The 17,032-nt window shown below is 53.1% G+C and overlaps 1 protein-coding gene across 1 annotated transcript in view; it reads left to right on the plus strand.

Moving 5' to 3' along the window:
* LOC104914207 (polyhomeotic-like protein 2) overlaps positions 1–17,032 on the plus strand; it is a 24,375-nt gene that overhangs the window by 6,440 nt on the left and 903 nt on the right. The gene's annotated exons all lie outside the window — the stretch shown is intronic.

The following is a 17,032-nucleotide window of genomic DNA, read 5'->3' on the forward strand; positions in this document are numbered from 1 at the left end:
TCGCGGCCACGGTCGCAGAAAGGCCAAAAAGCGCAGTTTTCCCCCCAAACAGCGCTGGGGGCGGCGGGCCGCTCGCTGCTCGCCTTTTTGCTTTGGGAAAAGTGGGAATTGTGCAAAAAGTCGCGATCGGTGCGGGGGGGCTGGAAGGGGGGGAGGTTCGCTTCCCGGAATCCTCCTTTGCTCCAAATTTGGGCATTCGGGTGAACCCTCGCGTCCGAGCAGCGCAGACCCCGCATTCCGGCGGCCCCGCGCTCTGTTCTCCCCCTCTTTGTGAATGGAAACCCCAAATCCCAGCGAAGGGCTTTGAGACGAAGGGACGTTTTGCTCCAAATGGAAAAGTCTGGGAGCGAGAGTTGATGGAACAGAAACGAAGGAAATGGGCTGCTGGGAACAGCAGCCACGGTGCTCCTGAGGGGCTGAAGGGAGTGAAGGGAGATTCTGCCTTTCCCTTCCCTTTGAGGCGGAGTAAATAAAGCCCCGAGAGGGTGGGGAGGGGGCTGTGGGATTTGCCGTCGGGTTTCCTTGGGGTGGAGGTCACGGAGAGAGGCTGCACATCCATCCGGGCCTTCGGGGCTGCCACAAAAGGGTGTTTGGGGTGTTCAGCCATGGGTGTGCGCTGCGCCCCAGCCCAGACCCGGTGCCTCCACCCCAACCCTCCCGGCACAGGGACGGCTCCACACACTGATACTGGCACGGTCTCACCCCATCCGGGTCACCCCATGGTTGCAATGTCGCATTTCAGCGCTTCAACACCCGAATGCAACGCCCTCTCCCATCGCTGCTTGCACAACAGCTGCTGACAGCTGCAGCCTCGGCAACCCATCCGCAATCCTCAGCGAATTGGGTCAAACCGACCGATGTGGGGCCTCAAGCAATGAAACTCCACATCCAGCGGGGAGTTGGGCTCACGGGCAGGGCTGGGCGATGCCGTCCCCAAATGCCGTGCCGGTGCCGTCCCACCTGAGGTTGGCCCAAACCACCACGGGGAGCAGAAAATGGGGCCAGGAGGGGATTTGGGGCCAACTGGAGGCTTGGGAGTGGGCTTCACCCTGATGGACCAGGGAAGCGCTCCCTGCACTGGGATGCGTTGTGGCAAGCTTGCTGCAGCAATTACCCCATGCAGGAAGACGGATTAATACCCATTACCTAAATAACTCCCCACATAATAATTAGTCAGGTATTCTTAGTCCTCAGTCATGAAAAAGCTCTTTTGCAGAGGCATGTTGGAAACGCGGTCCTGCGCATCAAATGTGCCGACGTGGGATTCTGCTAACTCAGAAGGAGTGAATATGAACCCCAGGCGCGGGCAGGGAGCATCGCTGCCGCCCCATCCTGGTGCTGCTGTTTGCAAAGCCCACGGCTGGGGGGGTTTTACCCCCTTTTTGGGGGTGGTGGGAAGCAGCTCACTGCATTGGGCAGCCAACGCACCCCGAAGCCCTCGGCCGCCCTCGAAGCCGGGTCACCATCCCACCGCTTCTCCCAATTAAAAGAATGAAAGAAAGGAAATTGGAAATGCGTCCAGCCCTGCTGCACCTTGTCTGGAGCAATTAAAGGCAAAGTTTTAATGAGTGGCTGATGAAGCACAAAGGCGGAGGGAAATTCTCCGCTCATTAGAAGGAGAAAGCGGCGATGCGGGGCTGGGGCAGCGTGCTGGAGGGTCTGCTTTGGGAGAAATGCCCCAAAACAGGGACAGCTGAGCCATTCCCTTCTGAATTCCCTACATTTTGAGGTTTCTCCTGCTGAGTTTGGTGCTCAGGGCGTCCCTCACCCCGGGGCTGTGCCTTATCGGGACCGTTTTCAAGGTTTTACACTTGTAAGCCAAATTTAAAGGCTCCGATGGAGCTTGAAAGTCCCCCACGGCCAAACTGGCTCCAATATCTCCCCAGCGATCGAGGGCTGATTTTCATTTCATTTCTCATTCCCAGGGGCTGTAAACGCAACAGGACCTCTGCAGAGCCCTGAATATTCTTCGCCCAGGGGCTGCTGCAAATGGGGCAGCCTCAAAACTGCATGGATGTGAAATATTCCCCTTTATCTTAAGCATGCATCCCCCATATCTTCACTGCACGTGCAGAACAGGCTCTCCCAGCACTTCCAGCTGTCGCTGGGGACAAAGAACCAATGGGCCTGGGGGCTTCTGTGAGGTCAGTGGGGGATGCTGAGCTATTGGGTGCGCACAGAGTGGTGCTTCCATAGGGTTGATGGGGATGCTGAGTATAGGGTGGGCATGCAGCGGTGTTTCCATGGGGTCAAGGAGGGTGCTGAGCTATGGGACGGGCACAGAGCGATATTTCCATGGGGTCAGCGGGGATGCTGAGCTATGGGATGGGCACGGAGCGGTGCTTCCATGGGGTCAGCGGGGATGCTGAGCTATGGGATGGGCACGGAGCGGTGCTTCCATGGGGTCAGCGGGGATGCTGAGCTATGGGATGGGCACACAGCGGTGCTTCCATGGGGTCAGCGGGGATGCTGAGCTATGGGATGGGCACGCAGCGGTGCCATGTGGATGTCAGTGCGAGGTCACCGCCGGAGCCGGGCACGCGGCGCTGCCGGGGCTTGCGGCGTTCCCACGCAGCTGCTTTGATCCCAAATACCTGTGGCTCCCCGCCCGCCTGCCGCTTGGTGCTGCTCCCTGGCTCTGCAGGGACCTGCCCTCGCACCCCGCGCTGCGGTCCCGTGCCTGGCCAATAGCCCCGAATTGCTGGCTCAGGCCAGGGCTTGTCCCTCCTGATGCAATACCCCGGCTCTGCTCTGGCACGCTGGGTGCGGCAGCCGCGTCCCAACCGGCCCACGGTGCCCTGATCCCAGCTCCGTGTGGGGTTTGGGGCACGGAGAGTTCTTTCCCTCCCTCCATCCCTCAGCACCCCCATCTCCCACCTCCAGGGATGCTCCCAAGCGGGTTCCCTGTCCTGGTTTCCTATTGAGGTGGGAGGCCCAGGCGACAGACACGTGTCGCAGCACATTGACGGCTCAATCCATCAACCTGCTCATTGTTCCTTGAGAGATGTGGAGCTGCTTTCTTGTGTCCCCATGCCTCAGTTTCACCACTCAGGGGACTCATCCCAGCACCACAGCCAAGAAGAGAACTCTGTGCTCTGTGCCCTGTCCTCCCCTTGACCAAATGTGTGGGTCCCCAGCGCTCAGCACTGCCCTTCCGAGAGCTGGATTCTGAGATTCACCCCCAAAATTCCAAGATTCGCCCACCCACAGCCCCACAAGGTGCATTTATAGCCCTGGCAGTGTCTGCCGGGTGCCTGCCTGACTTCAAAGCAGCTTTCTTTTTTTTTTTTTAATATTTCCAAAAGAGTTAAAAATAATAATAAAAAAAAGAATCCCGTCTATATTTTGCCTTCGGGGGCAGAAGCCCGTGGGACCTGCAGGCCGGCACTCGCAGTGTTTGTGTTGGATTTGCAGAGTCAGGGTGTCCGGGCTGTGCTATACGTCTGTGTTTGCTTTGCAGGCTCAGCTCCTGCCTACGTGCGCCGCCGGAGAGCCGGCCCCAAAACCTGGCCCCAAAACGTGGCCCCAGGGCACCGCGGTGCTCACCCCAAAATGGGTCCTGGGGGGGCGAGAGGGCCCCATGGCTACGTGTAGCCCTGGTGTGCAGCCCCCAGAATGGAAATACGTGGCTCATCCGGAGCCTCGAGCGTGGGCATGGTGCTACGGGGCTGTCTGGCAGCACTGCTGTGTTTCGGTGCGCTCCCGTTGTGCCAAAGCCATCTGCCCCCATTGGCATTTCCACCCGAAGGCCAAAAACAAAGCGAGCAGCTCCAGTTTGGTGTGGTTTCTCACGCTGGTATCCTGGTTGGCCTCAAACTGCACCGGGAACGGGGAGACAACGGGGCTGGGGGCTGCAGGCAGGGCTCACCCCCACCCAACAGCTCCCAGATGGGGAATTTTGGGGCAGAAATGTCCAAAGGTGGAACTTTCCCCGCTGGCTTTGCATGGCCCGCACCGCTTCCCACGGCCGCGCTCCCGGCCCGGCTCCGGCCCCTCGGGGGGAGCCTATTTTGACGGCGCCCCGCAGCGAAAGCTTTTCTCTCTCTTCCCTTCCCCTGCCCAAGACTTCCTCCGCCTTGCCCCAGCTTCCTGGCCCGCCTGTTTATTCGCTTCCCGCTCCCAAACCCCTGATTTCTTTGTTCAGCCCCTGGTAATTTTCCATCACTGCCGCTGCATCCAGCTCACCGACGCCTCGCGGCACCGCACGGCGTGGTTGGCATCCCGCAAAAATCATGGTCCTGCTTTTGGCCAGGTGGGCATTCCTCTGTCCACTGATAGTTCCTCCTCCAGTGGTTTCCAAAGAGTGCAATGTTGGGTTGCAAATGGGCACTTTGCCCTTATTGCATGGGGAAATGAGTCGTAGAGTCGTGGAACCATAGAAACATTGAATCATAGAGTTATAGAACCATAGAATCGTGGAATTGTGGAGTCATAGAATCATGGAATCGTAGAATAATGGAACTGTAGAACTACAGAACCGTGGAATCATAGAACCATAGAACCATAGATCCATAGTACCATGGAATTGTAGAGGTCATGGAATTGCTGAGTCATAGAACTACGGAATCATGGAACCATAGAACTGTAGAATCATGAAATTGTAGAACCATAGAACCATGGAAACACAGAATCATAGAATCATAGAACCGTGGACTCATAGAACCATAGAACCATGGAATCGTGGAACCATAGAACCATGGATCATAGAACCATAGAATCATAGAACCATAGAACCATGGAAACACAGAACCATAGAATCATAGAATCATGGAACCATGGAACCATGGAATCTCAGAATCACTGAATCGTGGAATCACAGGATCACAGCATCACAGGATCATAGGACAGCTTGAGTAGGAAGGGACCTCAAAGATCATCCACTTCCAACCCTAAATCTAGGAGAACAAATCCAAAGGGCTCTACCTCAAGTGGTTCTGCACACGGTGTGATGGTGCCTCCGTGCTCTCCAAATGGGAGGTTTTACCTCAGTATTTACCCACTGCCACCCAGCCCTGTTGTGCCCTGCTCTAAAAGGACTGGACATGAGCCAGATAAGCACTTGGGGCAATCTGTATTTGCAACCACAGCAGCAGCAGTCGGTCCTGCTAATTCAGTAGATGAGATGGAACGAAAGAACATCATTCATGGGATCCGTAGGTTTTAGAAATGAGATGTTTTCCTTTTTTTCTCTCTTGTAAGAGCTTTGGCTTTCTAAGGAAGAGCTTCAGGCCCACCAGGAGCAGAACAGAGCCTGCTGGGGAGGGAGGCAGGGTGCTTCTGCAAATACTGATGGAACAGCACTTCTGCCAGAACCTCCTCTGTTCCTCCCAGAGTCCAGCATCACTCCCGCTCCATATTTCCAACCCTTCCCATGGCAAAGGACTTGTCAGCACTTTTTCTGAGGGGATACGGAGCAAAACATCCTGGAGATGGGAACCCTTGGCTGGGAGATGGGGAGTCATGCAGGGGAGTTCATAGGGACATGAAACTACAGCCTTGCAGAATCCAGATCCACAGGTGGACAACAGGCAGTGGGCGAGTGCTGCGCACAGGCTGTGCTCTGGGAAGGAAATAGGGTGTTAAGTTGGGTTAAGAGGTTATTTCCGCACCGCTCCTTGCTTTTTGCTGTGGGCACAGGCTGATGCAAGCAGGAATTGCCTTCCACCCAACACAAAGCTTCCCACTCCCAACAGAACTGAGCCCGTGTTGCCACATCCCTACGCACTGGGCACAGCAGCACCGTTTGCTGCTTCTCCTCTTGCATTTGTCGAGGTTTGGGTTTTTGTTTTGTTTTTTAATTATTATTATTTTTTACTTTTTTTCTTTTTTTTTCTAAGAGCCAAACCCACGTCAGGGAGAAAATATTTGGCGGCCGTGCCCGACACCAGCTGTGTTTGCTTAGCGAGGGCTGGGCTGCAGGGCGCAGGTGTGGGTGCCATGCGAGAGAGCGCTCCAGGAGCTGATGGAGTTGGGTGGGAAGAGCATCACTGCACCAATGCAAGGGGAAAAACGAGAGCTGGAAACGTTTGGTGAAGGGAAAGCTGCCCTCATCCCATAGAGCATCACTGCTCGGCCAGAGTGGCACCGACCGCAGCCCCCGATTGAAGGCGTGCCATGGATGCGAGGGTGGCCCAGCCGTTAGTAAGAGGCAGTTGAGTTTTCCTTTCATTTTGGGAATTCTCCCTTCATTTTGGGAGTTCTCCTGTTGCCTTGTGCCCGGCAGCAGGGCTGGAGGTGGCGTTGGCCAATGGCCCGAGCATCCTCCTGCATCCCAGCACAGCGGGTTCGCGTGGCCGAGCTCCTCGGGAAAGGCTAACGAGCTTTAATCCAAGCAGGATTTCTTCTCTCTGCAAGCATTAACATTTTTCAGATATTATTCTCTGCTGTCACCTGACCCGCAGAGACGTTCCAAGGCGTTTTTTGATGCCTGCACGGTGGTTTTCTTTTTTTGGTCTTGGTTGTTGTTTTTTTTTCCTCTTCCCGGAATAGTGCATAGCTCAATAACAAAATAAAACACACAAGCGGGGCATTCACAGGGCGAGGAAAATTCCAGGTCTGCAGAAAGGTGGGAGAAGCGCCGAGCCGCTGTTTGTTTAACTCAGGAAACGCCGGCCGAGAAAGCGCCGGTGCCATTGAAGCCGGGATGTGCTTTGTGCCGACCCGCTTCGCTGCTCCGGTTTCCCGCTAAGGGGGGGAACAAAGCAGCCGTGCCCCCCACCGGGCTCAGCCCCATCAGCACCGAGTGGAGAAACTGCGTGGAAAATGCCAACCCGACGTGAGGAGGAGCGGAGCGATGCTCCCCATGCACTGTAGCACAGAGCCGTCTCCTGGGCACTGCTCTTACAAGAGCCCATGGGAACACGTGGGGTTGGCAATACGATGTGGCTACTTCATGCCTTTTCTGCTGTTTTTTTTTCTGGGATTATAAGAATTTTCTGGGCGCCCAAGAGAGATGCTTCCATGAATCACAATGGGACGTGCTGGTGGTCGTCCTCCTGCACTGTGCGATGCGCAGTGGGTTTGTGCGCTTGGGAATATGACACAGGTTGCCCAGAGACGTGGTGGTGCCCCATCCCTGGAGACCCAAGGGCAGGCTGGAGTGTCTCTGAGCACCTCTAGGTGTCCCAGCTCAGTGCAGGGGGTTGGACCACACGGCCTTCAGAGTCCATTCCAACTCAAACCATTCCATGGCTCTGTGATTCTATGAATATTTTCATCCTCCTGGAATGAAATGGGTCTCGGGCACTAATTGGAAGACGCCGCTTGCTCAAGATGGGCTGTGTCAGGGACACACCTTGCTTGTGGCGATGCGTGCAAGGGGCAATATTGGTTCAGAAATGGGGAAAAACGCTCTCAAGGCCTTAATTTTGGTTTAGGATGGGGTGGCTTTCCTCCAAGGAGGTGAGGTAAGCCTAAGGATGGCGTGTATTTAAAAACCTCGTAATTAATTACTGTCGTTGCACAAAAGTGGATGGAATCCTCAGCAGCAGAAGGAGGAAACAAAAAATGACGACGCAACTCAAATGGCCCTTCTGAGCCAACCAATGGGGAGATGGAGGAAACACGTCCGAAATATATCACTATTGAGGAGCAGGGTGCAATAAACATCTCCAAAAGAGCCCCAAGAAGCACAGCTCTGCACAGACCTGCGCAGATGCTGCTGGGCAGGAAGGAAGCTGCGAGCTGGGACTATCTTTAGGTCAAATATCTTCAGGCTGCTGTTATCTGCACCGTGCTGCAAAAATATTCCTGTCCAGGGGCCCAGCACTGCAGGAGTTGCTCATTCTGGGGTCCTGCAATACAAAAATAGCCTTGTGTGGGGGCTTAGCACTGCAAGAGGGCCTCTCCCTGGGGGCCCTGTGTTGCAAAAGCATCTCTCTATCCAGAGCTCAGGGCTGCAGAACATTGGGATCCTTGGAGGCCCCTTGCTGCAAAAATGTGTCTGCTGGAGATTTCATGCTGCGAAAATCCCCAGCAAGAGGCATCACCCTGAGCCCACCTCCACCTTGCACATGCAGCCAGGGACATCTCACTGCAGATTTCTGTAGTAGGGAACTGAATAATCCTGCAGTCATAGAACTGTGAAACTATGGAGTCTTGGAACTGTGGAAACATGGCACCAAGGAATGAAAGAATCGTGGAACCATGGAACCAAAGAGTTGTGGAACTGTGAAGCTGTGGAACCAAAGAATCATGGAACCAGTGAATCATTCCATAGAATCGTGGAATCATGGAGGCGTGGAACCATGAAATAATGGAATCATGGAATCATAGAACCACTGAACCAAAGAATCATGGAATCGTGGGACCATGGAACCATGGAATCGTGGAACAAAAAAAATCATGGAACCATGAAATCATAGGACCATAGAATTGTGGAAAAATGAAAACATAGAACTGTAGAACCATGATGTCATAGGACCATAGAATCACAGAGCCGAATAATCACAGAATCATGGAACCATGGAATCAAGGAATCATGGAAACATGGAACAATAGAACCATGAAATCATGGAACCATGGAATCATAGAATAATAGAACCATGAAAGCAAAGAATCATAGAACTGTGGAACCACAGAACCATGGAACCATGGAACATCTCGAGGTGGAACCTGGCTGTTTGTGCAAGGCAGAATTGGGTTGGCCCAGCCCCAGAGATCTCAATTTGCATCGAGAAGGCTTTGCTGACAGCTATGAGAGAATGACAGCACCTCTCCTCTGTTTCATATATTTTGGATCAATGGACCAACCCATCTTGAAGTGTTCTGTACGGTGCCGGGCTGGAGCAGGGCGATGTTTCCTCACCAGCTCCATGGCCACAGTGAAGAACAAGCAGTTTTCCTGCTATTGAATTTCTTTCCCAATGCGGCCCTCCTCACATCAGAATCCCCTCACAGGGCACGGGAGGATGCACAGGCACTCCCCTGCCCCAGCAAAGCTGTTTCTGCTCCAGAGGGAGAGATTTTTAGCACTCGCTGCACAAAAAACTGCCTTTTTTTTTTTTTTCTGAAATACCAGCCCAGGGATCAAGTTCTTAGCAGATTAGCTGGGAAGAAATCACACGGGGCTAAAAATATGGGTAATACCCGTTTTCCTGGTAGGGCAGGGTGATGAGTGTGAGGAAGAGGGGCCTCCCCACTTTTTGGTAACCCGGGACCCCTTAGCACAAACCCAGGGCCCCGTTTGTCTCCTAGTTGTTCCTTTTCTTAAACCTGGGGTCCCTTTTTGCATAGCTGGAGACATTTTGGCAAATGTGGGACCCCATTCTGCAAACTCAGGGCCCTTTTATGCAAGACCGTCACTGGATTTGGTAAGATGGGGAACAAAGCCTGGGGGATTTTTGCCTCTCCAAGTTTCCTGCTTCTCTTGCAGCTCACAGGAGCCCCTCTGCTAGCGCTGCGCAGCTCTTCCTCTTTGGCCAAGCAAAGTGCCAAGCAGTTCTTTTTCTCTGCGAAAAGCAAAAGTTATTGTGAGTCCCCACTCTCCGTAGGATGTCTCGTGGCTTCAGCATGGAATATCTCCAGCACAAAGGTCACATCCAGCCCCAGAGGGACGTTTGCATTTCCAGGACTGCAAAGGATGGGTTTGTGGCCCCGTTTCCAAGGGGGTCCCAACGCTTGGTACCAGCTGCAGGGGGCTCAGAGGTGTCCCTGTCCCTGAGACCCCCCAGTGCAGGTGTCCATGGGGGCATTTGTCATTCTCTAAATACCCCACAGCCCCCAAAGCACTCTGGCTTATGGGGCCAAGCTTAAAAACTGTAAAGCTATTTACCGACTTCACACTATGCACGTCAGTTCCCAGAGGGCACGCAGGCTCTCCTGTCATTTCCAGGAAGGGAGAAAGCTTGTTTCACCCTTAAAAGCCCCAAACCCCAGCTGAAAGCATGGGGATTTGGGGGCACGTGCCCCACGCCAGGCGCACTGTCGGCCCGGCGGTGTCAGCAGGAAATGTTTTTGAGCATCTGCAGTTTTCTTTCTCCCTTTAGCGAATAAGAAGCCCTTTCTTTGTGGGGAGCTGGCAGGGATTAGGCTGAAGGCAGCTCAGCTCCTGTGGAGACCAGAGAAGGAGGTTGTAAAGGTGATGTTGAGATCAATATTGGAATTTATATCGATAAGATGAAGATGCCCCAACATACATTGGCTCTGCCCTCAGCAAACTGCTTCCCCAAGTTTTCCCCTTCCTGGCCCATTCTACTCCCATCCTTTCTGCTGCTCTGCTTTCCACTCCTGCAATATTCATGTTCAGAAGTGAAATCCCCTCGTAGCCCACTCTGATGCTGGGGTGGACCCGATGCATTGCACACCTTCGTGGGGTCTGGCGCTGTGCTTTGCTGTTTGCACCGTGGCACTCCACCCCAGGCTGAGCTGGACGTGGGTTTTGTTGCTTTCTTTCTTTCTTTCTGTTTTTTTCAGGCTCATTTCTCCCGCCGGTGCAAAGGGCTGGAAAATGCAAAGCGACAGCTCTGCCGGCCCAGCGCCGCGCAGCCGCGTCCTGCCCTCCTGCCGACCTGCAGGGCTGACATCATCCGTGGGGCTTCAATGGGTTACCCGCTTTTCTGGGGCCTTATCACTGCTCGGATACAAAATGCAAAGCTGAGGGTGAGGAGACCGGAGATGAGATGACGCCTTCAGGCTCGGTGCATAGCATTGCCTGGCGCTTGCTCAGCCTCCATCACATGCTGGACTATGTTGGAACTGAGTTTTTCGGTGGGTTTTTGTGGGGTTTTTTTTTTTTTTTCTACTTTTGCTGGGAAAGTGTAGAAACTCCCCCGGCTGCTTCGAAAGGAAGCAAACCCTCTGTTTCAAAGGGAAGGAAGAGGAAGAAGCCAAGTGGTGCACAAATAATCACCGTCAGAGAGAGAGCAAAGCAGGAGGATGTGAGCCCCATGGATGCGGTGCTGGGAATGGGGCTGCCCTCCTGAGGGAGCCCCCTGCCCCATTTCTTGGCTCCTGGCGTGGGCACCTCGCAGTGAGGTTGGGCCATAGAACCAGAGCGTGGAAAACGAGAGCTGGCATTTGCCATCTCACATTGCTTTGGGCGTGTGCGATGGCAGCAGAAGCTCTGCACCAGCCCTGGGTCTCACCTCTGTGCAATGGGGATCATAGAGCCATGGGGTGGCTGGGTTGGATGGGACGTCACAGCCCCCAGACCCAACCCCTGCCACGGGTGCCCCCCACCAGCCCACATTAATGCCCCCGCTAGAAGAGTTCAGTTCACAGTGAAACAATGTGAAACCTTCCCCCTTGGCCTTATCACTTCAGCTGTTGACAAATATTTGAGCAAAGCGGCCGTTGCTCTGCTGTTCCCAGAGCTTTGCCCAGCTGGAGGTGTTACGGAGGAAGGCTTGATGCTCACCATGCCCTCTCACCAGCCCCATTTTCCCAAGCCTGAATGCACATCCTGGCAGAGCAGAGATGCATTTCCAGCTAACCACAGCGTCGCCCTGCCCATACTGGTGCTAAGGACCAGCCTCAGCTGACCTAAGCCCAGCTTACTGCCCAAATCCACTGTTTACGTTCTGTAATTGGAGATAAGAGCCTGAATCCGGATCCGCTCCTGCCAGCCCAGGTGATGCTGAGCCTGGCCCGCTGCCACGCTAAATAACCTGGGATGATCTCTCCCCACGTTTGTTTCCCTTGCTGGTGCTCCCATCCAGGAAGGGCTGCAAGGACAGATGCCAGCAATAGGCACACGGTTGGGATTTTGGTGTGAGCACCTCTCGGGCTCCTGGCATCTGCATGAGCCAGGCTGGGAGCGTGCGGGTGTTCTGGAGGTGGTGGTGTCTGTGTAACTACTGATGGGCAGGATGGGATGTGCTGGGTTTTACACAGGTAGAAGCACGCCTGGGGTCGGCGGGGTGTTCCCACTGCAGGGACTCAGCCCCAGCTCTGACCCTCCTGGGATCCTCCCAAAATTGTTCCCTATCCAAGCTGGATGCTTGTCCCCGCAGTGTAAATAAATCGAGGGCTGTCTTGCTGCAGGGGTTCTATTTTTACTGCATCACCTCCTACTCCTTTGTTGGTTTAGGCTGCTTCAGGCTGGGGAAGCAAACATGGATGGCCGCACTGCTCTGTTCTGCTGATGAACTCTTTGATCTGTTAGTGTTAGGAAATAAAATTCTCTTTTCCCAAGCAGCAGGCTGCCAGGCAGGCTTCCCCAAGGGCCCCATGCACCCACCTCACGGTGATGGAACAACAGAAGTGGTTGTGGAGCTGCGCAGGAATCTCTGCATTTTCCTATGAGTGAGAGCCATCGCAGACAACCCATCCCTCCTTTACTTTGGATCTTGGGAATGAAAACACGTATTTGGGAAGGGCCGAGAACCTCTCAGACCAGTTCTGCCACCATGCAAATGCCTGTGCAATTCCTCGTCCCAACCCCCTCCCCAAAGTGATCCCCATGCTTCCATCTCTGCTTATTTTCCTGCAACAGCTTTTGGGATGGCTGCTGCAATGCCTGCAAAGCAGCTCGCATTCAGGTCTCAGGGCTGCTCAGAGCAGGTGATTCCCAGCATCAAGCATTGCTGCCCCGGACCCATGGAACCTAGATCTGGATATGTTTATAACACTCCTAGAGAGTGGTAGGCAACCTTTCCCACTGAGCAAATCGGGAATGTCAGAGCTGAAAACGTTACCAGGTCCTGCTGGAAATAGGGAAAAAGAGCTTGAAGTTCATGTGAAATCTCGGTGGTAGAGCAGATCCATTGATAGAGACAATCCACAACTACATATGTTAGATAATAGATTGATAAGATAGGCATAATGGATGGATGGATGGACGGATAGATGGATAGATAGATAAATGGAAAGATGGATAGATAGATTGATAGATGGGTAGGTGGATAGATGGAAAGATAGATGGAAAGATAAATGGATAGATGGATAGATTGAACGATGGATGGATAGACAGGTAGATGGATACATGGATAGATGGATGGATGGACAGATAGAGGATTATTATTAAATATGTTGCTTGCTTTACTTTGTCTCATCTGAGCAAAACAATGGAAAATGGAGACGCGGCAGTTGGGTGGGTGGTGGTCGATGTGATACGATGATGAAAGAGGTGAAAAAGCAGTAAACTGGAGCCTCGGATCGGGCAGTAAATTCAGGACAGCCAGGGTAAAGGGACAGAGTGCATGCATAGCATTAGCTACAGGCGTTCTTGCTGGTATCGTCACAGCTGCAGCTTTGCTCCAGAATGAAAAGAACCTCAGAAAACCCAAGGTGACCCTGCCAGTTTGGGCAAATCCCTGCCAACACGTTCACCTGGGTTTGCCAGTGACTCGGTGCCTGTTACTCTCCATCCTGGGCATTTGTAATGTTGGCTAAGCCACATTTATTCACTTAGAAGAGAAGCACTAAACTCCTTGCAAGGGACAAAATGGTGGAAGCCAAATGGAATACTTGGATAAATCAAACTCCCATGCACCTGAATTTGTTGATGCCCTTTATTTCTGTGGGGTTGCGAAGGTTTAATGAACATTTTAGAGCAGGATGAAGGCTACTGCTTAGCTGCATTACAGATGGTTGCAGCAGCATCCTTATAGGAGCACAGATGATTGGGAGAAATGTGAAGCTGGGGGGGAATTTTACACAAAAATACTGGTTCAGGGAATAAGGGGCGGGGGGGGGGGGGAGAAAAGAGAGAAAAACTGTAGGAAACAGTTGCAAAATACTTGGGAGTTGGGTTGGTTCAGTGGGAATGGCTGCCCCAGCCCCAAGTTGGCACTTCTGCACACAGGAGGAGATGCTGTAAGACTGGCAGCCACCTCACCAGCTCCAGAGGCCATGGAAAATCCATGTAATGGAAAATTTGGCGTTGGGGAGATGTCTTCTGGCCCGGGAAGTTTTTCTACTTTGTCTTTACACCAAAGCTTTGAGAAAAGGCAGCATCATCAGCATGAGCTGCAGCTCGATTATAGCCCAGCTGGTGCACGTAGCAATCAGTTAACAGTTGTCAGAAAACAAACTGATCATGTATTAAGCATCCTGAAATGCAGAGAAGAAAAGCCTTCGTCTCAGTGCCCAACTGTGGCCATTTGGGATTGCTCTCACCCAAATCTGGCAGCCAGACAGGCCAATGGCACTATGGGCATGGTTCGTTGAGCCGGGTCACAGTGGGGCCCTAAAGGCTTTTGCATCGGACAAAAAGCAATTTGTGATCAGCAAGGACTGGCTTCCTCTAGCTGCAATGCAACACACAGAAATACGTGCTTTAAGTACACATTGGATTTCCCCATTTTCCTGCAGTACTTTGAGCAAAAGCAATCCCACAAGCAGGCTTCTCTCTTCTCAATGGAGGAACAACTCAAGTCTTATCTCCAGCAACGCATGGGGGTTTTGTTAGGGCAGGGCTGGGTTGGTTATCTGATCCTTGATTTGCATCTCACTGCTTCTATGACCCAGCACCCATCACCTTCAGCATCATCGTGGTAACAGCCCACGGGATCATTTGGTCTTTCTGGAGGCAGCTGTGTGATATGGAATGCACTACACCCCAGCAGCACTGTGCTCCTCAGCCCAGGTATGTATGAGATTGGTTTGCAAATGAGTCCCATTGACTGACCCTGTTCTTTCTGGGGTGCCACAGGGTCTCAAGACTTGCTTTTCAAAGCACAGGATGGTGGTTTGGGTGGTGGCACGGGTTGCTTTTGCAGCCGGGTTCTGCTGGGGCTGGGTGGGACCAGAGGGACCTCCACAATTCTGTGCGACTCCTGTCCACAGAGTCCTTCTGAGGAGAAAAGAGGAAAGGTGCAATTGCTGATTTTCTCCACGAGATGGTTCTCAGAGGAGACAGACAGCAGCACTGCAGGACCCAAATGCCACATAAGGCCCAAGGGCAGCGCTTCCATCAAAACTCCCCCAAAGCAAAACAGTGCAGTAAGCAACACAGCAAACATCAAAAACAGGCAGCAACAGCTCTTGGAGTTTTCTGCCTAGAATCACAGAACATCCCGAGTTGGAAGGGACCCACACGGATCCCTGAGCCCAACCCCTGGCTGCACACAGCACTGCCCAACCACAGACCCTATGGCTGAGTGCTCAGCGTCCCCAGTGTGGGGCTGTGCCCACTGCCCCAGGGAGCTGTGCCATGCCTGCTGCCCTCTGGGACACAGCTTCCTTCCCCTTGTTCCCTCTGTCCTCGAGGGAGTGTGCAGCTCCTCCTGACTGGGTTGCCCACGAGTTACTTAGCACACATTCAGTGCCTGCAACCGGATCATTTATAAATACATTAAAGAGAACTGGCCCTAAAACTGAGTCCTCCTTGCCCTTGTATGGCAAGAAAGGGATCAAGTAGCAGAACACACGAGGAAGCAGACACGTCAGCACCCAAAGTAAACAGACGCCAGCATCACGAGGCCAATCCAACGACTTCCCCGGCTGAGCGTAGCAGCCAGCAGTTCGATCCAGCACACTCTGCCATTATCTCAGAGCCCCCCACTGGGCACCAAATAGCTCCTGTGGGTCAGCCCTGGCAGAGCCAACAGTGCCCAGCCACTTGCTGCTTTCCCCTGGAGCACATTGGCTTGGGAGAGAGGAAAGAAAGGGGAACAGCAACAGCAGGAAAACTTGGAGCTTGAGGCAAATGTTGGGTAAGTGAAGAAGAAGGGGAAGGAGAGAGAAAGAAAGCAAAGCAAAACAAAAGAAGGGATGCAAAGGCAAGCTCCCACCACCTCCCATGGACAGACCAATGCCCATGCAGTTCTTAAGCAGAAGAAAACCAACCACCAACAGATCTGTGTGTCCTCACACAGGCTGCTAGGAGGATCACTCCATCCTAGGCAGACCCAGAACCCAAACCTGCTACAAACCCCCTGCCAGCCCATTACGAGCCCCCTGTGAGCCCTTTCATGTCCATCACAAGCCCATCGCTTTCCCACCGCTGAAGCTGGGAAAGGACCCATGGAGCCTGGAGCAAAGACACCACCTCCCTGGGCCCAATTCCCCCTCCCTGCTGGTTCAAGTTACTGGGAAGCTGCAGGGTTTCATTCATATGGGGAAGGAACGTGGCCGTCCTGCCTCCCCGGCGCAGCCCCGCACAGCATCGCACCTCCCACCCCCCGCTCCCAGGCAGCTCTTTCGTCTGCCCCTCCTGCAGCTGGTTTGCCTTAAATCACTGAAAGCAAAGCAGAAGGCACAGGGAGCTGACGCAGAGCTCTTTCCAGGGTGACACGAAGCAAAACTTCCCCCTGGATGGCCTGAAAGAAGAGGCATCCATCCCTGGGAAATGCCACAGGCTAGAGGGAACAGGAAAATAAATTTCTGGAGCCTCCAGGAATCTGCTGCATCAAATAGGAAAACCTCATTGCTCTTGGGAAGAGCTTTATTAATAGCCAAGCTTGCACACAGCCACAGATACTTGGAGAGATGCAATTTAGATCGATCTGCAGTCAGGCTGGGTGCTCCTGACTGACTGAGCAGGCAAATCTTCCCAGCTCCAGTGCAAAACAGTGCTGTTGTCCCAGCACAGGTAGCTGAGATCATCACAGACATTGTCAGGATTCAGCCTATTTGATGGTTTTGCAATGCCAGAGCAGCTTTGGTGCCCACCCTGCCCAGGCTGCTCTTCAGGGCATTGCACCAAAACCAGGGGCTAGGATTGGGCTTCCTGAGACTTTGTTTTGCCTTCAATCAAAACGGCAGGACAAGGACTAATAGAGGCCTTTGCAAGCTCACTGAAGGCCCACTGCAAACCCATTGCAAACCTGTTGCAAACTCATTGCAAACCCATTGTAAACTCATTGCAAACCCAATGCAAGGGTGTGTTGCCAGTTCCCTGTATCCCACCTATTGCAGAAGACATCCAAGACCCCAGCCCACCAATCCACATCTCCAACACTACCAGGAAGGCAGAGGCTTGGGACAGCCACCAGCAGGCTCTGGCCACTTTTAAACATCCCCCAGGGCACCAAATCTGCCCTTTCTCCATGTGAGCCTTGCCCAATGGGATCCAGGCTGCACAAAAAACATGGACCAGCCTATGACCTGGCCAGCAGTTTGTTAAATCCATAGTAATTTAGGAAAAAAA

The sequence above is a fragment of the Meleagris gallopavo genome, chromosome 23 (genome assembly GCF_000146605.3).
Source record: "Meleagris gallopavo isolate NT-WF06-2002-E0010 breed Aviagen turkey brand Nicholas breeding stock chromosome 23, Turkey_5.1, whole genome shotgun sequence".
In the NCBI taxonomy this organism is placed as follows: domain Eukaryota; kingdom Metazoa; phylum Chordata; class Aves; order Galliformes; family Phasianidae; genus Meleagris; species Meleagris gallopavo.